The sequence below is a fragment of the Pseudorasbora parva genome, chromosome 3, assembly GCF_024679245.1.
Source record: "Pseudorasbora parva isolate DD20220531a chromosome 3, ASM2467924v1, whole genome shotgun sequence".
NCBI classification, from domain to species: domain Eukaryota; kingdom Metazoa; phylum Chordata; class Actinopteri; order Cypriniformes; family Gobionidae; genus Pseudorasbora; species Pseudorasbora parva.
In genome coordinates this window covers 17,285,663-17,312,742 of record NC_090174.1, presented here as the reverse complement: position 1 = coordinate 17,312,742, position 27,080 = coordinate 17,285,663, and the positions used below count along the sequence as shown (strand labels likewise).

The following is a 27,080-nucleotide window of genomic DNA, read 5'->3' as shown; positions in this document are numbered from 1 at the left end:
AGTTTTTAACACATCTTTGTCATGTGAACCCATGGGCGTCGGAGGCTAATTAAAAAGTTGGTGGGTCCCAATACCAGCTGGTGAAAAATATTATAGGTGGGGCATTTTTTTTGTGGGGGGGTCTGGGGGTTCTCCCCCAGAAAATGTATTATTTCGTAGTTGTGATATCCTGCATTATGGTGCGTTTGAGGCCATATCTCTTGCCTATATAATAAAAGACCTCTGCCATAGAAAGCAACAGTTTCACAGGTAGCCTAATGATAATGAACAATTGCATGTTTATTATGCTCCATGTCCAAATAGAAATAGTGCCGTTTACTAAACGATTGATTGGGCCAGACTAAATTACAGAAATCACTGAGCTATTTATCATGGCTATAGTGTAGGGTAAGATGCATGGCTTCAAGTTTTGACGCAAATCGATCTGAGGTTTGAATCCGCCGTTTGCCACACTGGCTCTACCAGCCTACCTTTTCCCATCACATATCAGATCTGAAAGGCATTTATTTTCACTAAAAATTGAGAAAATTATTAAAAAAGTGGAAATAAAGCGTTTAACATGTGTTTAATAATAAGTGTTTCTAAACAGACGTGCTGAATTAGAGACAATAAAAGTAGGTCCAATATCATTGGTCTTAAAAAGTGGGTGGGTCTTGTTTTTCCACACACACAATGGTTCCAACACCTATGTGTGAACCCTAAAGTTACAATTTTCCATCATGCTAGAGATATTAAATGTTACTTGATTAAATAAATAAAATAATAATTGCCAGGTAAACTGTTGCCACCTCCCATTTCAGCATTTGCTCTGTCCAGGAAAAAAAGGACTAGGCCTACTGTCAAATAAAAATAAATAAAATAACAAATAAAAACCCAATAACTTGAATACAAGCAGCAGCACAAATAATACCGTCAAGCAAAGATACTGATAAAATAAATAATGCTTTTCAGGTTTTTTAGGTCTAACATTCGTTTTTAGGTAGAGAAATTGAATAAAGTAATCAAATGTAAAATAACTGCATATTTAACTGTTTAAATTAAAAATTAATCCTTATTAAACTTACAAAAGCTATTCAATCAAGAGCAGTGAGTGATGTCCTTATCTTTTGTTTGACATTAAACAGACAGCAGTAAAGGCTACTGCCCCTTTAAGACCTAGGCTACTGCAGGGATATGCTCGTATAAAGTTCTCTTAAGCCATATTCTGCTTCTATACTCATCAAGATGGACATGTTGACATACTTTTTGTGCGAGTTTGTCCGTTCAAGCTCAAGACTTAAAAGAGAAAGAGATGTGTGCACGCTTTGGGAGTGCACAGAGACAGATGTGCGCGCTCATTCGCGGAGAAAATGACTCGTCATATTAAACATATGACAGCACTCGCATGCATGAACAGTTTACAAAGAGAGACCGTTTTGCCCACGTTTTTTATTGTATTATGCAGTGGCGGCTGGTAATGTAAAAAGTGTGTGTGTGTGTGTTTGTGTGTGTGTGTGTGTGTGTGCGTGGGGGGCGGGGGGTTAAGAGCTGGAATATAGCGCGGCCCCTTTAAGAGCTGGAATATAGCGCTGCCTCTTTAAGAGATGCGGGTTCCTGCCTATTTTTTTACAGTCTAAAGCCCCGTTTCCACCAAAATTACCCGGAACAATTTGTACCAGGAACTTTTCTCCCCCCCAGACCTGCAGCTGTCTGCGTTTCGACCGCGATAAAGTTCCGAGAAGATTAGGCAAATTAGTCCGGTGATGTAACGTTAGGACTGCACGCGACTGCTCCTCCAAATCAGTGAAGGACATGTAATCATTTTTAAGTGTACCGATTGAAAGGACTGTTTACATGAGACGTTATCTAAACCGATCTGATGTTTACATGTGATGACTTTCAATCGCAATCATTTTGTCACATGCAGTTTGTCTGCCGCATCAAAAATGTCGCCGCTGTTTTCTCCAGCAGCTGAATGTGTTTACTGTAGCCATAGCAACTCTTAACGGCCACCAGGACTAATACAGTATTATTTATATCTATTTGTTGTAAAGTGTAATAATCATCCCAGAGAAAAAAATCTTCTGTCAGGCGCAGTTAAAGTAAAAACTGCCCGGGGCAATATACGTTGTGTCATTACTCCAACATTATCTTCATAACTCACGAAATAAAAAGTTTACCCCTCAGAAAAATGTACTTTCCTCTCTTGTCAACATGAGCACGGCGCGCGCCGTGACGCCGTCACGTCATGTAAGGACACACACTTAAAAGTAATCGGTCAGTTCGTTTACATGGTGAAAAAAAATGTATAACGAGTATGGAAGAGATTCAAGCTGTGCTGCTTTTGCTGGTTATGTATAGGTTTACGAGGTAATTAACAACGACAGAAAAGAGCACTAATATGCAGACTCAGCAGCATGCAGCATATTCAGAAAGCTTGTAAAGCTAGATTTAAAATGACAATATATTATTATCAGCTATTACGGACATTGAACGTGAGATGGCTGAGACGACCGCGCGCCACCAGACAGAGAGCAAGACTGATATTTATTGAACGCAGAACGAACCTCGCAAAAGACTTTTAAAAATGCCTGTTGAACTTAAAAATGCTGCGTGAGCTCAACCAATCAGCATGTTCAGCGCCCAAGTCCCGCCCTCGAAAGTTCCTGAACTTTGAAAAAGTACTACCCCGCGAGCAGGGCCGTTTGGAGGGGGAAATATTTACCCGGAACTTCATTTATACCCTGGTTCCTGCGGTCTAAACACACGAAGTACCACCCAAAGTTCCTAGTTCCTGGGTAAAGTTCCTGTGGTGGAAACGGGGCTTATGGTTCCTGCCTGTATTTTGTGTGTGTGTGTGCGCTGAACTGTGCTGCGATTCACACGAACAGTGTGAGAAACATGGACGCAGGAGCGCTCTTGTTCATAACCTGCGTATTTGTTTTGGTGGTGATGGTGTTGATGATTTACCTCAGACATGAGCGAGAGTGAGCTTCAGTGCATCGGACTGCAGAGAATGTGCTCAGTGAAAAAAACGCACTTTAAAAAAAAGTTAAGCAGAAAATATGGTAACTTATCTTATGTAGGCTATAACTGCACTTGTTTCAGAGTAATGCTATTTTTAACCCTTTTCTTTCCCTATTAATATTTGCTGCTGCATCCTTTACATCTATGGCTGATTTCAATTTATCAGATAAGACCCCAGCAAGCAATTTTGCGTCTAAAAGACGTCTAATAACCGTCTAAACACAGCCCAGACGTCTAGGCTAAATCAAGGCTAAACTTGGGCTGTCAGTGAAAATCTAATAGACGTCTAATCGTAGCCCAAGATTAGACGGCTACTGAATGGCTACATCTATACGTCTAATAGACAGCAAATATGGGTCTAGGCTAAATCAAGGCTAAATTTGGGCTGTCAGTGAAAATCTAATAGACGTCTATCATAGCCCAAGATTAGACGGCTACTGAATGACTACATGTATATGTCTAATAGACAGCAATATGGGTCTAGGCTAAAACAAGGCTAAATTTGGGCTGTCAGTGAAAATCTAATAGACGTCTAACCATAGCCCAAGGATAGTCTTGTCATCAAATAGACGGCTAACACATGACTAATCTATACATTTAATAGACAACAAAATGGCTAAAGGATTCTTTTCACTCAAATATAACGGGTTCTAAAAAATAACAATCCATCCAAACACATTAAATATAAAGGTTTTATTTAGACAACTTAAGATAATACTAAAAGATCAAAACATAAAAATGACCAAATAAAATGTTAAAAATAAAATTAAAAATAAAATTAGGACAAGAAATATGGAATATTAACAACGTAATAAAAAAAAATATATATATATATATATATATATATATATAAACTCTGTTGCCGCTGGTAAGTCGGTCATCATGGCATCTGCCAAATAAGAAACAAAACGTTGCACAAGAAAAGCATTGTTGACATCATAATTGTTTACTTTATTTAAAGTAATTGTGATGAAGTCATTCTCTTTTGCTTGGATGCGCACTAGAGCTGGGCAAAAAAAGGTTAAGATACATGTATGTGACATGTTTAAAGAGATAGTCATCATTTAATCACCCTCAAGTTGTTCCAAACCTGTATGGGATTCTTTCTTCTGTTGAACACACAAAAATATATATTTTGAAGAATGTTGGTAACCAGGTATTTGATGGTAGCCACTGACTTTCATTGTAGGAAAATAAATACAATGGAAGTCAATGGGGCCCATAAAGCTTTTGATTATCCAGGTTCTTCAAAATATCTTCTTTTGTGTTCAACAGACGAAAAGAAACAACTTGAAGGCGAGTAAATGGCAGAATTAAAATTTTTGTGTTTAAAAGATATTTTAGCCATTATGTTGCATTAGGACCCTGAGGTAGATGATTGGAAAAGCATTGAATGGTTTAAGGCAAAAGTGAATTTCTGATCGTCTGTCGCATTATGAACCATCCTCTCCGGTCATCTGGGTCAGGTCTGCTTTCTGTCCAACGAGTCAAAACTAAACATGGAGAAGCAGAATTCAGTTTTTATACGTAACATATCTTGAACAAACTCAAAGAAAACCTGCAGTCCTCCGACAACTCTTCATTTATTTTAAATCAGGGTTTAATCTTTGCCACTGCCTTTTATTAACTGGAAAGGAATAATGATACATTTCTTACACTGCACTGCAAGTTTTACTCTCCTGTTATCATGTTTTTTTTAACAATGTCTTCTTATATTGATTTTTTAAATTCCCCAATGTTGCTTTTATGTAAAGCACTTTTGGCTTGGTAAAATATGCCATTCAATTTTGCCTTGCCAATTCAAAGACTCATATTTTCATATAATGATCCAAAGAGTAAAAGGATATTTGTGGCTTTCATAACAAATTATTATAGGTTGCACGTTTCTTGTTTATCCCCTTGAAGGTGTACATGTAGCATGCTAACCACATGGCTTCATTCTATAATGTTACTAAGCTAAAATCTCACCGTTCATACACGATAACAAATAATGTATATAATGAGCATATGTCAAAACGAAAACACAGATACTTACAAGGGCTAATCATGTCCTTTAACGTTTACTGTTGCCCGTTGTTGTTCTCCGTTCTCCTCTTGTGTAAAAAAAAAATCCACTCCAACCGACAGAAATGTTTTTCGCGATATCTGCCGTTGCCAGTAGTACAGGCTACAGTTGCCACCTAGCGGTTGAGAGTTGTAATTTTTTTTTCTTTTTTTTTCTTTTTCAAATATATCTAGCTTACGATTTTCTTTGACTGTCTTACATTTTAAGTGAATGTTATGGGGGACAGCAAAGCTAAAACTAATTCAAATGTTTACAAATGGGTGGGCTAAAAGCAGACTACACATAGCCCGTCCAATTCAGAGCTAAACCGTGGCTAGATAGACCATGACATGAAATGACACATCTTGCAGATATTATTGACAATGCGAACATGATGTAATATTAACCATATCATGTGCTACATTGCCAAAAACTAAAATTAATCAGTTTTGTCTTTTGACTAAAAGTGGGCTACGAATAGCCGGTCTGTATAGGAGCTAAACCGTGGCTACACACAGCCTATGCACATATCATTTTAAAGAAATGATACCAAACACCTTGTAATCACTGTTAACTTTGCTTACATGATGGAATATCATACATCTCACAAATTGTTTGGACAAAAATTAGATGTAACCAAATTCAAGATTCTTTTGGCTAAAAGTGGTCTACTCATAGCCGGACTATATCAGGTCTATAGTTAACCTAGACGGTGAAATGACGGCTATTGCTTGCTGGGACTTTAAATTATGCATCTGTGGTGAAATAAGATGTTCACTTCAATAATCAGTGCTGACGCACCGCTCCTGAAGGCACTGCCGGACCGCATCGGTGTGCAGTGTGAAAGCTTTTATCTGTTAACATGGTTACGAAAAAAAATAAATACACACTGCAAACGGACTGTGTGAAACCGACGGTAGAGATGAGTTGCGTTGCGGATCACTAAGCAGTTCTTGAGTAATTTGTTTGAACAACAATAGAAAGACTTATTTTCTTGCTATTATCTCATCACAGATGCACCGCTGATGTAAATCGGTAGAGGAAACTATTTATATTTAATACATTGGGAATTTGGGATACACTGCGGGGTGGCAGACAGGGTGGCAATGGTTTTTCTTAGGGTGGCAGTTGCACCCCACCCCGGTAGATCTATGGCAAGCCGTTTTAGCATTAAATACACCTTCGCATACTAGTCATAAATCAGTTTTGACTAGTCATAATTCCAGTTCCAGATATCTCCTCTGCAATTTTGACTAGTCGATATTGCAATTAAGATATCTACAATGTGATTGTGACTAGTCATAATATGGATTGAAGATATCTACAATGTTAATTTGACTAGTCATAATATACATTCAAGATATCTATAATGCTATTTTGACTAGTCACATTCTTCCATTGACTTCCATTGGAAAATATTTCCAGATATCTTCAAATGAGTTTTGACTAGTAGAAATTGTAATTAAAGATATCTATAATTGATTTAATACTAGGCATAATTCTAATTAGAGATATCTCAAATTACAATTGCACTAGTCATAATTAAATTAGAGATATCTCTAACTGAATTATTACTAGTAAAAATTATAATTAGAGATATCTCTAACTGGTTTTTGACTAGTCATAATCACATTTACGATATCTTTAATTCATCAAATTTAAAGATATCTAAAATACATTTGTAGATATCTGCAAATAATTTATTACTAGTCAAATTATAATTGTAGATATCTTGAATTGGATTTTTGTCTAGGCAAAACTTAATACGAGATATCTTGAATTGGAGTTCTTCCTAGTCGAAACTCATTTAAAGATATCTGCAATTTAATTATAGATATCTCTGTCTGATTTTTGACTAGAACGATCTTTCTTTGGAGATATCTGCAATTTATGGGAGGCCGTTTCAGCATAAAAACGTTCCAGCGTTACTCGTCGTAATTATATTTTTACTAGTAACAATTCAATTAAAGAGCTCTATAATTCAATTTTTACTAGTAACAATTACAATTACAGAGCTCTATAATTGTATTATTACTAGTAACAATTATGATTATAGAGCTCTCTAATTCAATTGTTACTAGTAACAATTATGATTGTAGAGCTCTCTAATTGTATTATTACTAGTAACAATTCCAATTAGAGAGCTCTACAATTCATTTATTACTAGTCATATGTCTCCATTGACTTACATTCATTTTTAATTATAGAGCTCTGTAATTCAATTGTTACTAGTAACAATTGGGATTATAGAGCTCTCTAATTGAATTCTTACTAGTAACAATTACAATTGTAGAGCTCTCTAATTGAATTCTTACTAGTAACAATTACAATTATAGGGCTCTGTAATTCAATTGTTACTAGTAACAATTACGATTGTAGAGCTCTCTAATTGAATTATTACTAGTAACAATTGAATTACAGAGCTCTTCAAATGATTTATTACTAGTAAAAATACACATTAAGGATATGTGTAATTGCAGAGCTCTATAATTGAATTACAGAGCTCTCTAATTGAATTGTTACTGGTAACAATTCAATTAGAGAGCTCTCTAATCGTAATTGTTACTAGTAACAATTGAATTACAGAGCTCTCTAATCTATGGAAGGCCGTTTCTATGGGAGGCCGTTTCAGCATAAAAACGTTCCAGCGTTACTCGTCGTAATTATATTTTTACTAGTAACAATTCAATTTAAGAGCTCTATAATTCATTTTTTACTAGTAACAATTACAATTACAGAGCTCTATAATTGTATTATTACTAGTAACAATTATGATTGTAGAGCTCTCTAATTGTATTATTACTAGTAACAATTCCAATTAGAGAGCTCTGCAATTCATTTATTACTAGTCATATGTCTCCATTGACTTCCATTCATTTTTAATTATAGAGCTCTGTAATTCAATTGTTACTAGTAATAATTGGGATTATAGAGCTCTCTAATTGAATTGTTACTAGTAACAATTGGGATTATAGAGCTCTGTAATTCAATTGTTACTAGTAACAATTACGATTAGAGAGCTCTCTAATTGAATTGTTACTAGTAACAATTCAATTAGAGAGCTCTGTAATTCAATTATAGAGCTCTGCAATTACACATATCCTTAATGTGTATTTTTACTAGTAATAAATCATTTGAAGAGCTCTGTAATTCAATTGTTACTAGTAATAATTCAATTAGAGAGCTCTACAATCGTAATTGTTACTAGTAACAATTGAATTACAGAGCTCTATAATCCCAATTGTTACTAGTAAGAATTCAATTAGAGAGCTCTACAATTGTAATTGTTACTAGTAAGAATTCAATTAGAGAGCTCTATAATCCCAATTGTTACTAGTAACAATTGAATTACAGAGCTCTATAATTAAAAATGAATGGAAGTCAATGGAGACATATGACTAGTAATAAATGAATTGTAGAGCTCTCTAATTGGAATTGTTACTAGTAACAATTGAATTAGAGAGCTCTATAATCATAATTGTTACTAGTAACAATTGAATTAGAGAGCTCTATAATCATAATTGTTACTAGTAATAATACAATTATAGAGCTCTGTAATTGTAATTGTTACTAGTAAAAATTGAATTATAGAGCTCTTTAATTGAATTGTTACTAGTAAAAATATAATTACGACGAGTAACGCTGGAACGTTTTTATGCTGAAACGGCCTCCCATACGTTTCAGCATAAAAACGTTCCAGTGTTACTCGTATGGGAGGCCGTTTCAGCATAAAAACGTTCCAGCGTTACTCGTCATAATTATATTTTTACTAGTAACAATTCAATTAAAGAGCTCTATAATTCAATTTTTACTAGTAACAATTACAATTATAGAGCTCTATAATTCAATTTTTACTAGTAACAATTATGATTGTAGAGCTCTCTAATTGAATTATAGAGCTCTGCAATTGAATTCTTACTAGTAATAAATGAATTGTAGAGCTCTATAATTCAGTTTTTACTAGTAACAATTCCAATTAGAGAGCTCTACAATTCATTTATTACTAGTAAGAATTCAATTAGAGAGCTCTATAATTCAATTGTTACTAGTAATAATCCAATTGCAGAGCTCTACAATTCCACTAGAGAGCTCTCTAATTCAATTGTTACTAGTAAAAACTGAATTAGAGAGCTCTCTAATTGTAATTGTTACTAGTAAAAACTGAATTAGAGAGCTCTTTAATTCAATTCTGACTAGTAACAATTCTAATTACAGAGCTCTATAATTGTATTATTACTAGTAGAAACTCCTATTCATGAGATGCAAAACAGATAGCAGATTTTCCGCCTACAAAAGTGCGTTTCAAAATAAAAGCCCTGTAGCGTGGTTCTAAAGTATCCCGAAATATTTTACAGACTTAGGTAACAGATTAATCATGTTCACATTAAAGCAAAATTAAGATGATGCCTGAGATGAAAGCCTATATTTAGTCGTTATATTCATTCACCTTTGTATATTGGTAAAGCTAAGAGCCAAGAACACTCCATATACTGGACATAATATAGGGTGACTGACATGCCCTAAATGTGCCTAATGTGGGACACCTAAGGTTTAGTGTTTGTAGGTCCCGCATAAATATACTAATGTCAGTGAAACTATGGATTATCTGAAGCTGTGGGGCCATGTCATCAAAATCATATAACCTCTCAAATGTCCAGTCATATGAGACAGTAGCAATCATCAGAAAGGAGGGACCTTGTGTGAAACCCACCCAAAGTGTTTTGACAAACTTGATATTAAGGAGTATAAATTCATTTTAAATATTTCAAGTGTTAAGTATTGTTATGCAATAATATAATGATTGTGTTTGTTGTTTAGTAAAATGGAAAACATTAGCCCAAATAGTCTTAAACCTTTTTATAAATTGTGACTTGAGGTTAAATCTAGCCTAAAGTTTGTATAGTATAGTTGTATATTTTTTTTTTCTTTTTTCTCCAGGTTGCAAGATATTTTTTATATTTTGCCTTCAAATAAGCTTATGCCTGTTGTGGTTGCATGCATTTGTTAAGTAAAATGAACACGAGAACAGTGAGGAATCCTGACTGTGCACTTAACTCTTTTATATAAAAATATATATTATATATAATAACCTAGACCATGAAAATAGTTGGCTAATGTCTTTGTATTAAAAAAAGGCATAAAAACTATCATATTGTATTATTTGTCTGATGTTCAATTATCAATCAATCCATCCATAACCAAGAGAATAACTAGACTATTTTCATTATCATTATTATTATTATCATTATCATAGATTTTGGCCTTTATCATAGACTTTTCAGTGTCCCACATTAGGAATCACCAGATTGTCGACTGCAGCGCCAAAGTTTCCCATCTGCCTGTTTATATACACAGTAAAAATGCAGTGTCAAATTAACACTTAGTGTTAATTTTAATGCTCCTTCGGATCATATATGGTCCCACTCTAGATAGTGTAAAAAGTAGAGTTTATAGTGTTGAATTTATAGTGTTTATCTAGCACCTTACAGTGTAGAAAATTTACACCGTGATTGTAAAATTACACTTACAATTGTTGTTTAAATTTTACACTATGGGTGTTTAACTGTGTTGATTTTATTCCATTGGATTACACTATTAGTGTTAATAATAAAGTATTCTGTTCAGTGCAAGAAATTTTACACTATCACATGGTGTTAATGTACAAGATCAGACATAAAATCAAGAATCTTCAGATGTATAAATCCAGAGTTTATTTAACAAATGGGCAAAGAGGTAAAGATCAATTAGTCAATCACATTCATGAGGTGTTGCACAGAAGAAGAAAAAAAGTGAATTAAACGCGTAAAATCATCAAATTTGCCTAGACATGAACAAATGTGACGGGTAGATTTGAGCAAGATTGCAGAAAGCTACTCGACAGTTGCGTAGCATCAATAAACGTGGTTCCTCTGTCCCATCAGCGAGCAGGTATGGCTGTGTGGTCTTTTCAGTTCAATCAATGTGTTCTTTAGTCTCTGCCTAAAGATCTAAGACAAAAATAACACTCAGTCATCTCTTCAACTGACCGTCTTTATATTAGTTTTCCACAATACAATCAAGCTAACTGGCTTGTATTGATTGTCAGACAATAGGAAGTGAAAAATGTCCAAATTTACCTTTTTGATGACAGCTTGATATGAGGACATCTTTCCAGGTCTCTTACAGTCTTTTGGTGATGGTGGAATCAAAGGAAGAAATTGATCGTTGCACCATTCTAAATAACAGATGTGACAACTTCAGCAAAAAATGCATAAATATATATAGATAATCTTATTCTGAACTATAGTCAAACCTGAATTATTGGTTTCATCCTCTTTCACAGCAGATTCCTTCAGTCAGGTCCTTGAAGGTCTTGGGAAAGCCTTTCCAGGAACTTAACTGAGGTCTTCTCACCAAAAATCTAAACAAACAAAAAACAAAGTTCATCATCAAATAGTTACATAGCATAATGACAACCATATCTCTCAGGAACCATTTTGGTAATTGTTGTCAGAGTAAATGGATGGACTGCATTTATATAGCGCTTTTATCCAAAGCGCTTTACATTTTGCCTCACATTCACCCATTCATACACCGACGGCGATGTCAACCATGTAAGGCGCCATCCAGCTCGTCGGGAGCAGCTGGGGTTAGGTGTCTTGCTCATGGACACTTCGACACTTGGTCAGGCGGAACCGGGGATTGAACCACCAACCTTTCGGTTTGTAGACAACCTACATGAACCACTGAGCCACTGCCGCCCGAGTAGCGCCGTTCACTCACACCTGGCATTAACATTCATCTTGGGTGACACTCAAGTAAACAACTCAAGAACAGGTGTAATCACACCCAAGACACATTGAGATTTGATTGTTTTGATAGGGTCTAGGCCACATTATTTTATTAAAGGGTTAGTTCACCCCCAAAAATGTATTCTGTTAATTACTCACCCTAATGTTCTAAACCTGCAACACAATTTCATTTGAAACACAAATGAAGATATTATTGATGAAATCAGAGATTTCTGTCCCTTCCAGCTACGCAACTGCCAAATTTAGAAACTTGAAAAACTTCATAAAGACACCGTGAAACTAATCCAAAGGAATCAAGTAGTTTAGTAAATTATATTTTTCTTCTAAAGAAAGTTGATTAATAGTCGTTAGTTGATTAATGTTTATTTGTGAATAAAAGTCTACATTAAAGCAGCACTAGGTGACTTTTCAACCTTCATAATATATTTTTTAAGACTCTTGTGATGATAAATCGACTTACAATAGGTTGAATGACACGTCTGCCATAGCCTGATGGGGTCTGTATCGTTTTTAATCATACTTTTAAACTTCGGGTTTCGGGTAGTACCCCGAGAACAAAAAGAACTACAAAATTCGACTGCTTTACAGCATATACGTCACTTCCACCAACACACACACTTCCTTAAATTCGGACGTGCGAGCCCAACTTTGTTCGTCGGATAATATAGTCATGTCCGAAGCAGCAGAGACAAATAAGAAAGAAAAGGTTTTGTTGGAAGAAAGCAATAAGAGGAAACAAAAAAGTGATGGGATTAAAGGCAGGACGAGGATCAACATGTGACCAGTGTTTGCTCGTCGGCGTGAGCTGAAGGAGGTGTGCCCGACCGATGCTGTCATGCTTGTTACGGTGAGCTACCACTCAAACATTGAACTGAAGTATCATATAGATTCTGTAAAACGGTAACCAGTAGACTACTATAATGACGCTGGCTTGTAAACGTGAGCATCGTGATTATTTGGCGTTTGAAAAAAATAAAACCCATTAAATCATATTCATATGACATGCTGAAACATGCCACTGTAACGTTACCTGGGTTGAAGACATTTCACACGCGACGCCAGAAGAACTCTGAACTCCTCTTGCAGTGTTCAGGGGAACTGTTAGTGCTGCACCAACCCGCGGCGCCACTTTTATGAAATTATTTCGCCCGCACCGCACCACTGTATATATTTTTACAACCCGCCGCACACCCGCGACCATTAAATAGACATACGGGGTCCGCGGGTTATGAGACGACCCGCGCATCACTAGTTCAGGGCTATCAGGGTTGTCATGTCAACAAATGCACGCGCGATGGCATCCCCTGTTGTAGGATGACAGATCTTACGACAGTAGTTGAGGACATTATTTTTTCCAAACTGTAGGGGGACCCCGAGAGCAAAAGTAGCCAAGTGCTGCTTTAAAGGGTTAGTTCACCCAAAAATGAAAAATGTCATTAATTGCTCACCCTCATGTCGTTCGGCACTTGTAAGAACTTCGTTCATCTTCGGAACCCAAATGAAGATATTTTAGTTGAAAGCTGATGGCTGAGAAAGGCTTAAGATAGGCCTCCATTGGCATTCAGTACATTTACACTCACAAGAACCATAAAAGGCACTAAAAACATCATTACAAAGTCCATTTTACTGCAGTGGCTCTACAGTAATTTTACAAAGCGACGAGAATAGTTTTTGTGCCCCCCAAAAAATCTAAACGACTTAATCCACCAAGTTATTGTCTTCTGCGTATGCCTCGGACGTGAACTCATGAAGCACCACGACGCATGCGCGAGAATATGACGCAGATCCGCCGATCGGACACATGACCCAGAAACGAGGAACTTTGTTTACAAGCAGAGGAAGGGAAGACATGCGTATCTAAGCTGTTGAATTCTACGCTGATAGTGCTTTAGAAAAAAAAAAAAAAAAACCTTAAAAAAAAGTTCCTCGCTTCTGGGTCATGCGTCCGATCGGCGGATCTGAGTCATATTCTCGCGCCTGCGTCGTGGTGCTTCTTGAGTTCACGTCCGAGGCATAAGCGGAAGACAATAACTTGGTGGATAAAGTCGTTATTTTGATTATTTTTTTGCCCACAAAAACTATTCTCATCGCTTCGTGAAATTACTGTTAGAGCCACTGCAGTGAGATGGACTTTGTAACAACGTTTTTAGTGCCTTTATGGGTCTTGTGAGTGGGAATGTACTGAATGCTAATGTAGGCCTATCTGAAGCCTTTCTCAGCCATCAGCTTTCAACTAAAATATCTTCATTTGTGTTCCGAAGATGAATGAAGTTCTTACGGGTGTCGAATGACATGGAGGTGAGTAATTAATGACATATTTTTCATTTTTTGGTGAACCAACCCTTTAATCTATACATAAAGCAATCGAGCCTGTTCAGAATTTTGGACTAAACCACTCGGATGTTAATTTGGATTGGTTTTTGATCTCTTTATTAATTTTTGAAGCGTCAAAGTGGTAATTGCGTGGACTGCAAGTGGAGGGACAGAAAGTGCTTAACTTAAAAGTATTTTTGAGTTTGGAATGACATGACGGTGAGAAATTACAACAATTTTACACTTTTGGGTCAACTAAACCGTTAACTATTTGCAGTTTATCTTGAATTAACACAGAAGTGATTGATGTGTCATCATGAATCAAGACACACAATCAATCACACGTAAATTCCAGGTCTAAACAAAGGCAGATATTGTGTGGTTGCCCAGTAATGTGTTAATATTTCATGTTCATTTGTCATGTGTAAAAATTTGTATTGCACATAGAATAATATATAATGATACTTACAATTCTGGATTCATCTTCAGCATTCTGTTGCTTTCCTGAAGGGCTTCCATCCCTCAGAAGAACAGTGTCATCAGAGTCACAGTTTGCCATCTCACGAGAGGAGCTTCCTTCACTTGACACTGCAGGGGTCTGGGTCAAGTCAATTGAAAAGGGATTTAAAATATTTCCAAAATTCAGTAATGCACTACAATTTAAATTAGTAAAATATTTTGTAATTACCCTTAATTTTGATTATGCTGAGAGCTGTCTATAAGGCATGGGTGTCAAGTTGTAAACTTATTTATATTTAAGTTTAAATATTTATTTAATCTGATTATTAAATAAACTTATATAATTTAAATGATTATTGTGTGTAATAGGGGATCTTAAAATGAACTTGGTGTACTACATTAGATTAAGACATGTTTAGAATTTATTTCACCATTATTAACTAATAGTATTTATAATGGGAACAGAAAATAGAGATTTATATTAGTAAAACATAGAGAGATTAAATATTTAGGAAATTATTTATCCCAAAATAGCATGCAGTATGAATTGATAAAGACTTATTTCAAGCTGAAGTACCTGAATGCTCTGCCAGTACGCAAATACTTGGTAACTGAATTGTAAAACAGGCGGACTTTCAGATTAGCCTTTGGGACAACATCTCTTAAATGGTGAGGATTTACTCACCTGCAAGCCATCCTATGTGTAAGTTATATGACATTATTCTTTCAGACGAACACAATCAGAGTTATATAAAGAAATGTCCTGGCTCTTCTAAGCTTTATAATGGCAGTGAATATTGCTTGGTGATAAGCGGTAGGCTAGGCAAGTCGACTTGCGCTAAAAAGGGTGACAAGCCCCCCTCCCGATGCTATGTTTTGTTTTGCTCTAATTTCTGTACTTCTGCGTTCGTCAATATGCATGCGTCAACCCAGCAAACATTTGGACGTTTAATGACCGTTGAAAAGACGTCAATCCGACACGTCCCGTCACGGTTGAAAAATAGTTCCAAAATGAAAGTTGAACCGACGTCTTTGACGTCATCTGGCCGTGAACTGCACGTCTCTTCTGCGCGTCCCTGGACGTCTAAATGCGACGTCTTCTGGCTGTTTAAATGTGTTGCTACATAATTTACGTGTATTTATAAGCCTGCATATATAAAATAATTACACACCCATTGTGTAACATCGTGAAGGACAATCAGTTATGGCGTGAGGTTTAACACATCTTGACAAAGGTTCAAAAAAGGTCCAAAATAGGTCCAGTCAGACCTGAACCTCCATACAACGTTTTAATCACGTGCATCACAAACAAGAACACATTGAGGACATAAGCAAAAAAAACCCCAGCATGTTCTGATTTACAACTTTTTATTGTTTTGAACAGCCACAACTTTTCCTCTTTATTTATTTTGCATCATTGTTTAACATCTGTTAACCAAACTAAAATACCAAATTCAAAATACTGAATTATTAGCCTTTAAGATAACATTTTACAATAAGGTTCAAAGTTAACATTAACTAATAATGAACTGCACTTATTTTTGTTAATGTTAATTTCAACATTTACTAATGCATTATTAAAATCTTGTTAACATTAGTCAATGCACTGTGAACTAACATGAACAGCTGTATTTTTATTAACTAACGTTAACAAAGATTAACAAATTCACAGTAACAAATGCATTGCTCGTTTCACGTTAACTAATGCATTAACTAATGTTAACTGATACAACCTTATTGTAAAGTGTTACTGCCTATATAAAGGGATAGTTCACCCAAAAATGAAAATTCTGTCATGTTTCAAACCTGTATACCTTTCTATGTTCTGCTGAACACAAAGATATTTGGAAGAACATTTGTAACCGAACAGATCTCAACACATTAACTACTAAAGTAGGCAAATAATATAATGTTAGTTAATGGGAGGTTATATCTGCTTGGTTACAAACTGGCTTCCAAATATATTTGTGTACAGCAGAACATTGAAAGGGATAACAATGCATTTTCATTTTTGGGTGAACTATCCCTGGCTTAAACACATTAAAGTTTTTTGGCTCATTTTTGTAAGCACCACCCCAGCTCTTCCTGTATAGGGCTTCAGGTGTTCCTCCATCGCTGCATCAATCTCAGAGTCTGGAGCATTCGGGTTCCACCTCTTCACAGCATCTGAGGGAAGAGAATATATATATATATATATATATATATATATATATATATATTTTTTTTTTTTAATGAATAAAAGGGAAAATGTGAGGTAAATTACATGCATTTATTCTCAAAATAGCTTAATGGAGTACAGCTAAATAAAAAACAATGGAACAACATGTATAATAATAATAATAATACATTTTATTTATAACGCACTTCATTCCGAAGAATCTCAAAAGTGCTACATGGGAAAATGACAAACATCAATAAAAATAAGTAAAATGATATAATAATAAAAACAATCAACACATAAAAGCATTACATTTTATTTTATTGTATAAAAGATGTTCTGCTTTAAATGGGTGTTAGATGGGTCCATCAGTTGGGGGATCAGCATCTGTCCCCTCCCTCTTCAATACCACTGTGCTGCCCTAAAAAAAAAAAAAAAAAAAAAAACCTAACTAGGTGTGTGTCTGTGAGAAAGGCCCTTAACTAGGTGTGTGTCTGTGAGAAGGACCCTTAACTAGGTGTGTGTCTGTAAGAAGGACCCTTAACTAGGTGTGTGTCTGTGAGAAGGACCCTTAAAGGGGTACTTCAGCGCTGGGGAGATGAATCTGTATTTAAACTGGGTCATCAATGTAGTAGAAATTAGGGATGTGCATTTCAAGCAAAAATAATATTCGATGATCGCTGGGAATTATTCGAATATTATTCGAAAATCGCACCCCTCCCCCGCATGCACGCAAACTGGCATAGGTATATCGTTAAATAAAAGCCTTTGGTCAATTCAACGCCGGATAGTAGCGTGGTCAGCACAAACAAATAAAGGCCGGGGGAAAATGTGTGTATAATCTCCTAAATGCCTTTCATTTAATGGGCACTCAAGTTCATCGTGTAGGCTACAGTATGGTTGTGCCGTGAAGGCTGACCAACATCACGCAATCATCCTGATGCCACGCGCCCGTTCTTGCGAGTGCGACACATACTAATTCTATATAGTCTCTTATATAGTTAACCTAAAAACTTTGTAGGGATGGCTCTGTAAATTAAATTGAGAATATAACTGATGCATTTATGCCATTTTAAATAGGTTAAACGATGAGAGATGAGATCTGTGAAAATACCGTGTCAGGCAGGCTACACAAATATTGATCTTCTCGTCTTTTTTATACGTCTTAAACACTATTCGCACGGGATTAGTATTATCTAGGGACCTCTGTGATTTAGAAATTACTCCCCCACATCTGAGTTTTGCGTGGCGCGCACGGGATAAGCCTGTGATTTTACTCGAATTTACTGACTTATTACCCGGATATGATGTCAAGACTTCGTTATAGATATAGCTGTATGAAATCATTAAACAGGCATCGATTTCGTTTTGATTATTTTATAGTAATAAATAAACATAATTTCGTTTTTTATTTATTACGCAAAACTCAGATGTGGGGAATTAGCCTAATTTCAGAGGTCCCTAGATAATACTAATCCCGTGCGAATAGTGCTATAGCCTCTGCATTTAACTTAAAAAATATTTTATTTTGTACACAGAACAAACAAAATAGAATAGGCTTCAAAATAAACTATGTTGATGAAATATTGTAAATTGGTCATGAACTAGCTACACGTTAATAAAAATAGGCAAAATCAAAAATGAATAGGCCCTATCTCCGAGAAAAGTGCGTGCAACCTATTGGAAGCACGGGTGAGTAATTAGTTTGGTCAGAAAAATAACTAAGTTATAGTTAAAAAAAACTTAGTTAAAAAAATTATGTAAAGCGACATATAAAGTGCATAAACTCTTCTTACGTGGAAGGAAGCTTTTTTCCCTCACGTGATAGCCTTTAGAAAGCGCGGAGTCATTAATTGGGTTAAAAAAATAACGAAATTATATATATTTTTTAATAGAAAATAATATTTATGTAAAGAAATATATTAAATTAAAAAGTGCTTAAAAGTACACTACTCTTAATGGAAGGAAGCTTTTTCTCTCACGTGCAACCTAAAGCACTGAGTAGGCTAATTAGTTGGGTTAGTAAAATAACGAAATTACAGTTTAAGGATAAAAAATATTTATGTAAAGAGATATAGTAAAATAAAAAGTGTTTAAAAGTGCACAACTATTCTCAAGTGGAAGGAACCTTTTTCCCTCATGCGCAATATAGAAAGCGCAGATGCATCATTAGTTGGGTTGGAAAAATAACGAGATCAGTTTTTTTAAAGTAGACAATAATATTTATGTAAAGAGATGGCCTATATTAAAATAAAAAGCGCTTAAAAATAGGCTATACAACTCTTAAGTGGAAGAAGGCTTTTTTCCCCTCAAGTGCAACCAGGCTGTAGAAAGCTGAGTCTGGTTCGGCTAAAATAACCTCACGTGCAACCTATATAAAAAATTAAGCGAGGAATAAGCATTTTACATTTTTCTCAATGCTTGTTACCGATTAGGCTACAGTAATTCTGACCGAAATTGCTTTGTCGACTTTCTAGCTTGGGTGATATGTTTGCATGTTTCGAAAAAAAGAAAGAAAAAAAAATCAATGATAGATATCTGTCCACTGGAACGTTATCGCTTTTATTCGCTATTAATTTAAAACGGTTTAAAGGCTACATATATGAAGAAAGAGAGGGAGAGAGACCAATGGTGACTGTTTAATTCATTATATAGTTAACAATTAATTCACTTTAATGTGGATAAACGCGCTGTCCATGAATCTGTCGTCAGTGCCATTTTTTCAACTATCCCTAACTGACTGTGCAGCTCCCTTACGGTCATCAAAAAGTTTCTCCAGTCTGACAGTGATCGTCTTTCTAGACGGGACAGTAAACTCGGGTTCTACAAACTCCATCAGACTTCTAAAACCCTCTCCTTCTACAAAGCTGATCGGAAGCATATCTTTAACGATCATCTTCGTGATGAGGGCCGTTGTTTGCTCTGCCCGTCTAGCATCCGACTTGGTTGATCGGATCATAAAACACTGATTCCTGCTGACCTGTGGATGGACCGGATTTTGCTCTCAGATGACTGTGCATTGTAGTGGTTGACCTATGATAAGCAAGCATCGCATGGCAGAGTTTGCACTGCACTTCTTTTTCATTAATTTTATTATAAGAACTCCACACAGAACTCTTATTCGACATCGTGACTCTAAGTAGTGTGCATGATGATGTATTATTTTTTTGTTGTGTGAAAACTGATTGACAGCTTTTACGTGCGGTTTTGACAGCGCGCGCCACCCGCTGGTTACATTAACACGTCACCACCGCATCAGCGCAGCAAACCTGGATTTTTTTTTTTAGACGACAATCGCACAGCCTATTCGATATTCTATAGTTACATTTACATTTACATTTAATCATTTAGCAGACGCTTTTATCCAAAGCGACTTACAAAAAAGGGGAGAGTAATAGAAGCAACGGAACAGACAAGGCCAAAAACCTGTAAAGCTAGGAACACACCAAGCCGACGCCGATCAACTAGTGGCGACGAAAGCAAACTGCTGAGTCGGCTCACGTTGGCCACGTCTTGGGTCCAAAGCGGTCCAAAGTTGCCCTGACACACCAAGCCGACGCTCGACATCAGACGGCCAATAGCGCGTCCGTTCTGCGCCTGCGTAAGAGGAAATACCTTTCCGTCCCAGCTGGTGGCAGTAGTCTGTTTTCGTTATTCGAAGCGGGAAACCGGAAGAGCTATAAAGATATCAGCTGTCGTTTTCGTTTCCCCACACAGACGGATTCGTCCATTTCAGAACGTTGCAAATGGCATTGCCGTTGTCAGCCGTTGGTCTTTTACTTATGGAAGAGGAAAGGTAGAAGCGGACGTGAAAAATACGAGGAACGCTCACTAAATGGGTGAAACCAGGATACCCGAAGTCGAAATGTGAAACCATAGATTATTACACTTGTTCACCTATCAATGAACCATAACAATAACAGGGCATAGCTCAAACAATACCCTGCAAATTGGCTCATTCAGATGCATTGTGGAAGTTAATGTGACTATCTGAACAATGGCCACTTACCCAAAGGATTGTTAAAATAAATATATATGTATGACGCATTCTGTCTGATTTACAGTAAATTATGTTTGTGACAATGCTTGGTGCTAGTTCAATGAATTATGACAGAATTTGTATATATTTTTTTCATTGGAAACATGCCTATGGTGACATTTCTTCAAAATGATATCATGCTGCTTCTTGCACATCACATAACAGCAGTTTGGAAATGAAATCTCCAGTGGCACAGAAATGTTAATGAAAACAATGTAACACTAAATCATACACTGAACTTAACTGACAGTAACCATGCTAACTATTAATTTACAGATATTGCACTTTGATAACATTGTATTGTGGAAGTAACACATAATGAAAATATGTCTCTATTAATTGAAAATCTATTTATTCTTAAATTAAAACATCAATAATGATGTGTTTATTTACCCTGCTAGTTAGATGTCAAATTGCAAAATAAGGGTTAGAATTCTGCATCATCTTGTGTTTTGTGATCCTTTTTTACATAAAGAACTGTGAATGCAAGTACCCAAAGGCAAAGTTTTTTATTTTCCAATGTTCAGTACAATGGGCACAAATAGCTATGTAGAGAATAGCTATAAAAGTAGCTATATAGGTAGATTCAGCCAAGGGTGTACTGGGCCGTAGCTCAGCCTTAATGAAGCTGGGCTCACGGGTGCCAATCCAGGTGTCACTGTTGGTACCATCTGAGGGTAAACAGGATTCACTTTCAGACAAAGGTTCCTTAAAGACACAATCAAAATGTGAACAATGTGATACAATAGATTCTTACACTTGTTCACCAATAACCCATAACAATAACTGGGCATAGCTAAAACAATACCCTGCAAATTGGCTAAATGGATCTATTCAGATGCACATTGTGGAAGTTGATTTGTTGAATTACTTGTAAATAGACCCATCTGAACGTTCATTGGCCACTTTACCAAAAGCAAAATGTTAATTTGTTCAAATGGAAAGAAAAAATAAATTACACATACATATTATATATATATATATATGTGTGTGTGTGTGTGTGTGTGTGTGTGTGTGTGTGTGTGTGTGTGTGTGTGTGTGTGTGTACCCTGACAGTTAGATTTTTTTTACAGCCGCTAGAACACATTTCTCAATACATTTAGGTCACTTTTGCAAAACTCTCCACACAGTTAGTACAACAGCTAAACTGTGGATTTATCATTGCTTTTGGACATGAAGACATGCATTAAGTGTTTTGATATCTTTAGTGCATTTTGAATGTGAAATTAACTGCTGTGCAAAGATGAAAGTTGCACACAACAATCTAACATGCAGTTTTTTTTAAAAATATGGACTACTGAAGAAGAAAAAACTATTGCAAAAAAGGAAATCTTACCTGACATGACAAGTTTATTTGCGATCTCATGCCACAGTTCTGCTTTCGCCACACAGTTGACATAACGTTAACATTTTCCCGTAGTGTGATACTAAGCTGGCCTTTGCTGGATCATGCTGATCAATTTGTCTTCACTTGCCTCGGTCCACACAGCCATATATATATATATATATATATATATATATATATATATATATATATATATATATATATATATATATATATATATATATATATATATATATATTCACGTGTATCGGAATGAGGAATATAATCAAATGAGACGAGACCTTTCTTTTACTGTCTATGGAGGAGACAGGCGTTCTGTGTTCCCTCTTGACTCTGTCGTTTACTTGCTTCGTCACTTCCGTTTTATTTTCTCGTGCACTGGTTTGCTAGCTGAACAGCAAATCAGAACGATCATATGTCCCGACTGACCGACATGCGGCGACGCCGATTTAACATGTCGAATCGGCTGAAAAACAGCCGACGAGGACCAACGCTAGCCGACGGCGTGGAACTGTGTGGAACACACCGAGGAAACTTAGTTGGCCGACGCACAAAAACTGCCCGACGGCCGACCGTCGGCTTGGTGTGTTCCGGCCTTAAGAGCTGTAAGAAATCTCAATTAATTAGCACAATACACAATTTTTTTTTTTTTTTTTTAAAGACAGACATCTACAACAAAAACTCACGTCCGCACAATAGTTGTCTATAGTTAATAGTTAATAGTTAAATCAACTAATCGAATATTCGAAAATCGTGACTCATCCCTAGTAGAAATGTGAAATTATTTTTTAATTTGGTGCCTTCTAGACTGAGAAAAGACAGAAAATGTATTTTTGTCTCATGGGGATGAAAGACTACAATTCCCAGAATGCTTCGCTGCCCTGTGAGGCCATTCCCAAAGCCACCAACTTACAGTGACTGAGTTAGAGAAGACACTAGGCTTGTTTGAGATGAGCAAAATCTGCGCAGAACCGATCACCGGTGATCAGCGCGAGATGCATGCCGGTTAGAAATGTGTCCGAGGGCGGTCCGCCTTGCTCTGATGTCATGCTGACGTATGTCAAAAATCTCTCGCGATGGCGAGGCGGATGTGTCGGATTCTGCAGTCGAGCGCAGTTGCTCTCCACCGACTGCGCTGACCAAAAGCATGATGGGAAACGACTTGCTGACGACACAGCTTAATGCTTATTGGTTTAAATAACCGTGATGCAAGGTTGTTTTTTTAATATAATTGAATTTAAAACTCTGATATCATGTTTTTATGTGTATAAATTATGTGTGCATATTCTCAAACTCTCGGACAGTGCGGTCTTTCTGTGGGTTATGTGATTGTTGTCATATTAATAAAAATATATAAAAACGTGTGTAATTAAAGTAAAAATGCTAGATAAGCAGGCCTTTCGAAAGGAAATAAATAACAAAAACTTTGGGTGCCTTGTTCATAGTATTTATTTTCATATAAAAGCAACGTAACTTAAATTACATCCATCTTATCAGCAACAGAGCGCACGAGTGTGAATCCCGCGATATCCGCAACTGATCTCGCAGGTGTCTGATCCACTAAGAGAAGAGAGAACTCTAATCTCACACACACACACCTGCTCTCGCTGGTGTCTGATCCACTACGAGAAGAGAGAATTGTCCGGCTTGCCTGCACTTTTTTCACTCCTCCCCTCACTGCAGCCGCCTAGTCTCGCCTTTATTTCAGGCGAGGCAAGGCGCATCTCAAACAAGCCTACTACAATTAAAAACTGAACGTGTCTGTTCAATACAATATAACGAGTATCACAGCACTGAGCACTGACTGCAGGAGTGAAATAAATGAGCTCTCGTGATGAGAGCTGAGGCAATCGCGACTACACTCGCGGCATACATTCACAACGCGAGTTCAGTCTGGCGCGTTTCAGTTCATGCCTTTGCAAGCTTAACTTTCATAGAAATTAATTTGAGAAGTTAGAAGACTTACATTGCTCACCATAGCTCCGTTTTAAATGAGTGCCTGTAGCTGAGCTGAGCTCTCCCTGCAAGCTGACTGTAATCTCCCATCCCCCATGCGCAGATTCAAAACATGCGGAAATGGCTCCCTCTGCTGGCTGTAGTCTTTAGCCTTTGGGCAAACAATTTTTCCAGAAATAAAATGCATAAATCTCATGTCTCAGGGGGATATGAGGGGGGGAAGCACAATCATTTGAATATACTCCAGGGTTTCTACTGATACAAAGCCATATGCTAATCGCTGAAGTAACCCTTTAACTAGGTGTGTGTCTGTGAGAAAGACCCTTAACTAGGTGTGTCTGTGAGAAAGACCCTTAACTAGGTGTGTGTCTGTGAGAAAGGCCCTTAACTAGGTGTGTGTCTGTGAGAAGGACCCTTAACTAGGTGTGTGTCTGTGAGAAAGGCCCTTAACTAGGTGTGTGTCTGTGAGAAGGACCCTTAACTAGGTGTGTGTCTGTGAGAAAGACCCTTAACTAGGTGTGTGTCTGTGAGAAAGACCCTTAACTAGGTGTGTGTCTGTGAGAAAGGCCCTTAACTAGGTGTGTGTCTGTGAGAAGGACCCTTAACTAGGTGTGTGACTGTGAGAAAGACCCTTAACTAGGTGTGTGTCTGTGAGAAAGACCCTTAACTAGGTGTGTGTCTGTGAGAAAGACCCTTAACTAGGTGTGTCTGTGAGAAGGACCCTTAACTAGGTGTGTGTCTGTGAGAAAGACCCTTAACTAGGTGTGTGTCTGTGAGAAAGACCCTTAACTAGGTGTGTGTCTGTGAGAAAGGCCCTTAACTAGGTGTGTGTCTGTGAGAAGGACCCTTAACTAGGTGTGTGTCTGTGAGAAAGACCCTTAACTAGGTGTGTGACTGTGAGAAAGACCCTTAACTAGGTGTGTGTCTGTGAGAAAGACCCTTAACTAGGTTTGTGTCTGTGAGAAAGACCCTTAACTAGGTTTGTGTCTGTGAGAAAGACCCTTAACTAGGTGTGTGTCTGTGAGAAGGACCCTTAACTAGGTGTGTGACTGTGAGAAAGACCCTTAACTAGGTGTGTGTCTGTGAGAAGGACCCTTAACTAGGTGTGTGTCTGTGAGAAAGACCCTTAACTAGGTGTGTGTCTGTGAGAAAGACCCTTAACTAGGTGTGTGTCTGTGAGAAAGACCCTTAACTAGGTGTGTGTCTGTGAGAAAGTGAAAGACAGGTGGGCTGAGATGTCCCCTAAATAGATAAATGGTACCAATAAAAATTATATTAAGGAACAATATATTTTTTTGATTGGCATATGACCCAAATTACATCATATAAAGGATACATTAATAAGTTACAGTAATAATTTTGACGGTATCATTTAACATACTTTCTATTTATATGTTCGAAATAACTTTTCTACTTGGCCAAATTCAGTACATTTCAGTTGACAATGTAGCATAATTTCTTCCATTTCATTCGTGTCAAAAAAGTAAAACTCAAGCATGTTAATCAAATAATACAAAATGTACTTACCCAACAGTAGATTTTTAATAATATATCGATACAACTCCCCAATTCCTCTCCTCGTGGTTGTTCAACGGTCCCGTCCGGCCTTCCGGGAGAGCATATCTCGCGAGATAATATCCTATCGCGGGATTTTGTAATATCGCAAGCTGTATTAATAATAATAGATTTTATTTATAACGCACTATTACTATATATTGTTACTACATCTTGGCAGCACAGTTTTGGCTATCTTCATCCAACTCAGACCTAAATGGTGAATGGAAATGTATCTGTTTTACATAAAAATAATAACGAATACATAAAACAGATTGGGAAAAAATTACTAAATGCAGCTTTACAATCACTTAACCACATGGGCACTTTGTGATTATAATTAATTAAATGAGATAAAGTAAATATATTTATGTTGCATGCAAATTGTGTATTTCATAAAGATAATTCCTGTTTTTTTCCTGCTATCTCGTCAGTGGACGTCTTATTCACAACCTCTTAAAAACTACTTGGTGCACTTAAATTAATTATTGCAGTATTAACCAATGTGTAAGGTAAGCACAGCTTTTGCATATTTCACAAGGATTTCATAACATAAGGGTCAGGATGGACTATAATTGCACGTGTAAAAGACGTCGCCAGGTGACGTCCTCTCACAACCGAATCACAACAGGGTATATATTGAACTACACGGAGCTAAAAGTCAAAGTAATAATTATACATACAACTCCAGAGAACTGTAGACATGAACAAACGTATCTGAATACATTTTTAAGAAATGTTTCTGTATTACACATTTTTACTGATTCATGCAGTCCTACCGCGACTATTTTTGGCCAGGGACACGACGTTGCTGTCGGACCAATGTTTGCTGGGAAGGGTTATTCTTTTTAACGCAAGTCGACTCGCACATTGCTGACCACTGGAAGCTAGTTATTTTAGTCTATAAAGTTTTAAAAATGGATATTTTTCTCACACAAACATGCCACTTTGCTTCAGATGACCTTTATTAAACCCCGGAGCTGTGTGGCGCAATTATATGATGGATAGATGCACTTTTATGGACTTTAAAAATGAAGCATTCACTGCCATTATAGGATTAGCCAGGACATTTTTAAATATAACTCTGATTGTGTTCGCCTGAAGAACCTAGGGATGGCTTGGGGGTGAGTAAATCATGGGATATTTTTCATTTTGGGATGACCTAACCCTGGCATTATGAACCATGTGACTAGTAAGTAAAACCTCAAACATACAATAATGTTCAAAATTTTGGTTTTGGTACAGTTCTTTGAAAAAGGTCTCTAATGCTCACCAAGATTGCATTTGCTTGATTAAAAAAAAATCTGTAAAATCTAATATTTTGAAATAATATTAAAATTCTAAATAATTGGGTTCTATTTGAATATATTATAAAAAGTAGTTTATTCTTGTGATCAAAGCTTAATTTTCAGCAT

At 36.6% G+C, this 27,080-nt stretch overlaps 1 long non-coding RNA gene across 6 annotated transcripts; it reads right to left on the bottom strand.

Annotated features, from left to right (window-relative positions):
* Positions 1-10,738: 10,738 nt before the first annotated feature.
* Positions 10,739-27,045, bottom strand: LOC137070643 (uncharacterized). Of its 6 annotated transcripts, none has more exons than XR_010904292.1 (8): positions 25,639-27,045; positions 24,122-24,262; positions 17,084-17,192; positions 15,191-16,779; positions 14,624-14,752; positions 11,343-11,450; positions 11,167-11,264; positions 10,739-11,037 (listed from the first exon to the last, which is right to left on the bottom strand). It is a non-coding gene; the product is annotated as an uncharacterized lncRNA (long non-coding RNA). The 6 variants fall into 6 exon arrangements; XR_010904295.1 differs by having other exon boundaries at positions 15,570-16,779; XR_010904291.1 differs by having other exon boundaries at positions 14,624-16,779.
* Positions 27,046-27,080: the final 35 nt, after the last annotated feature.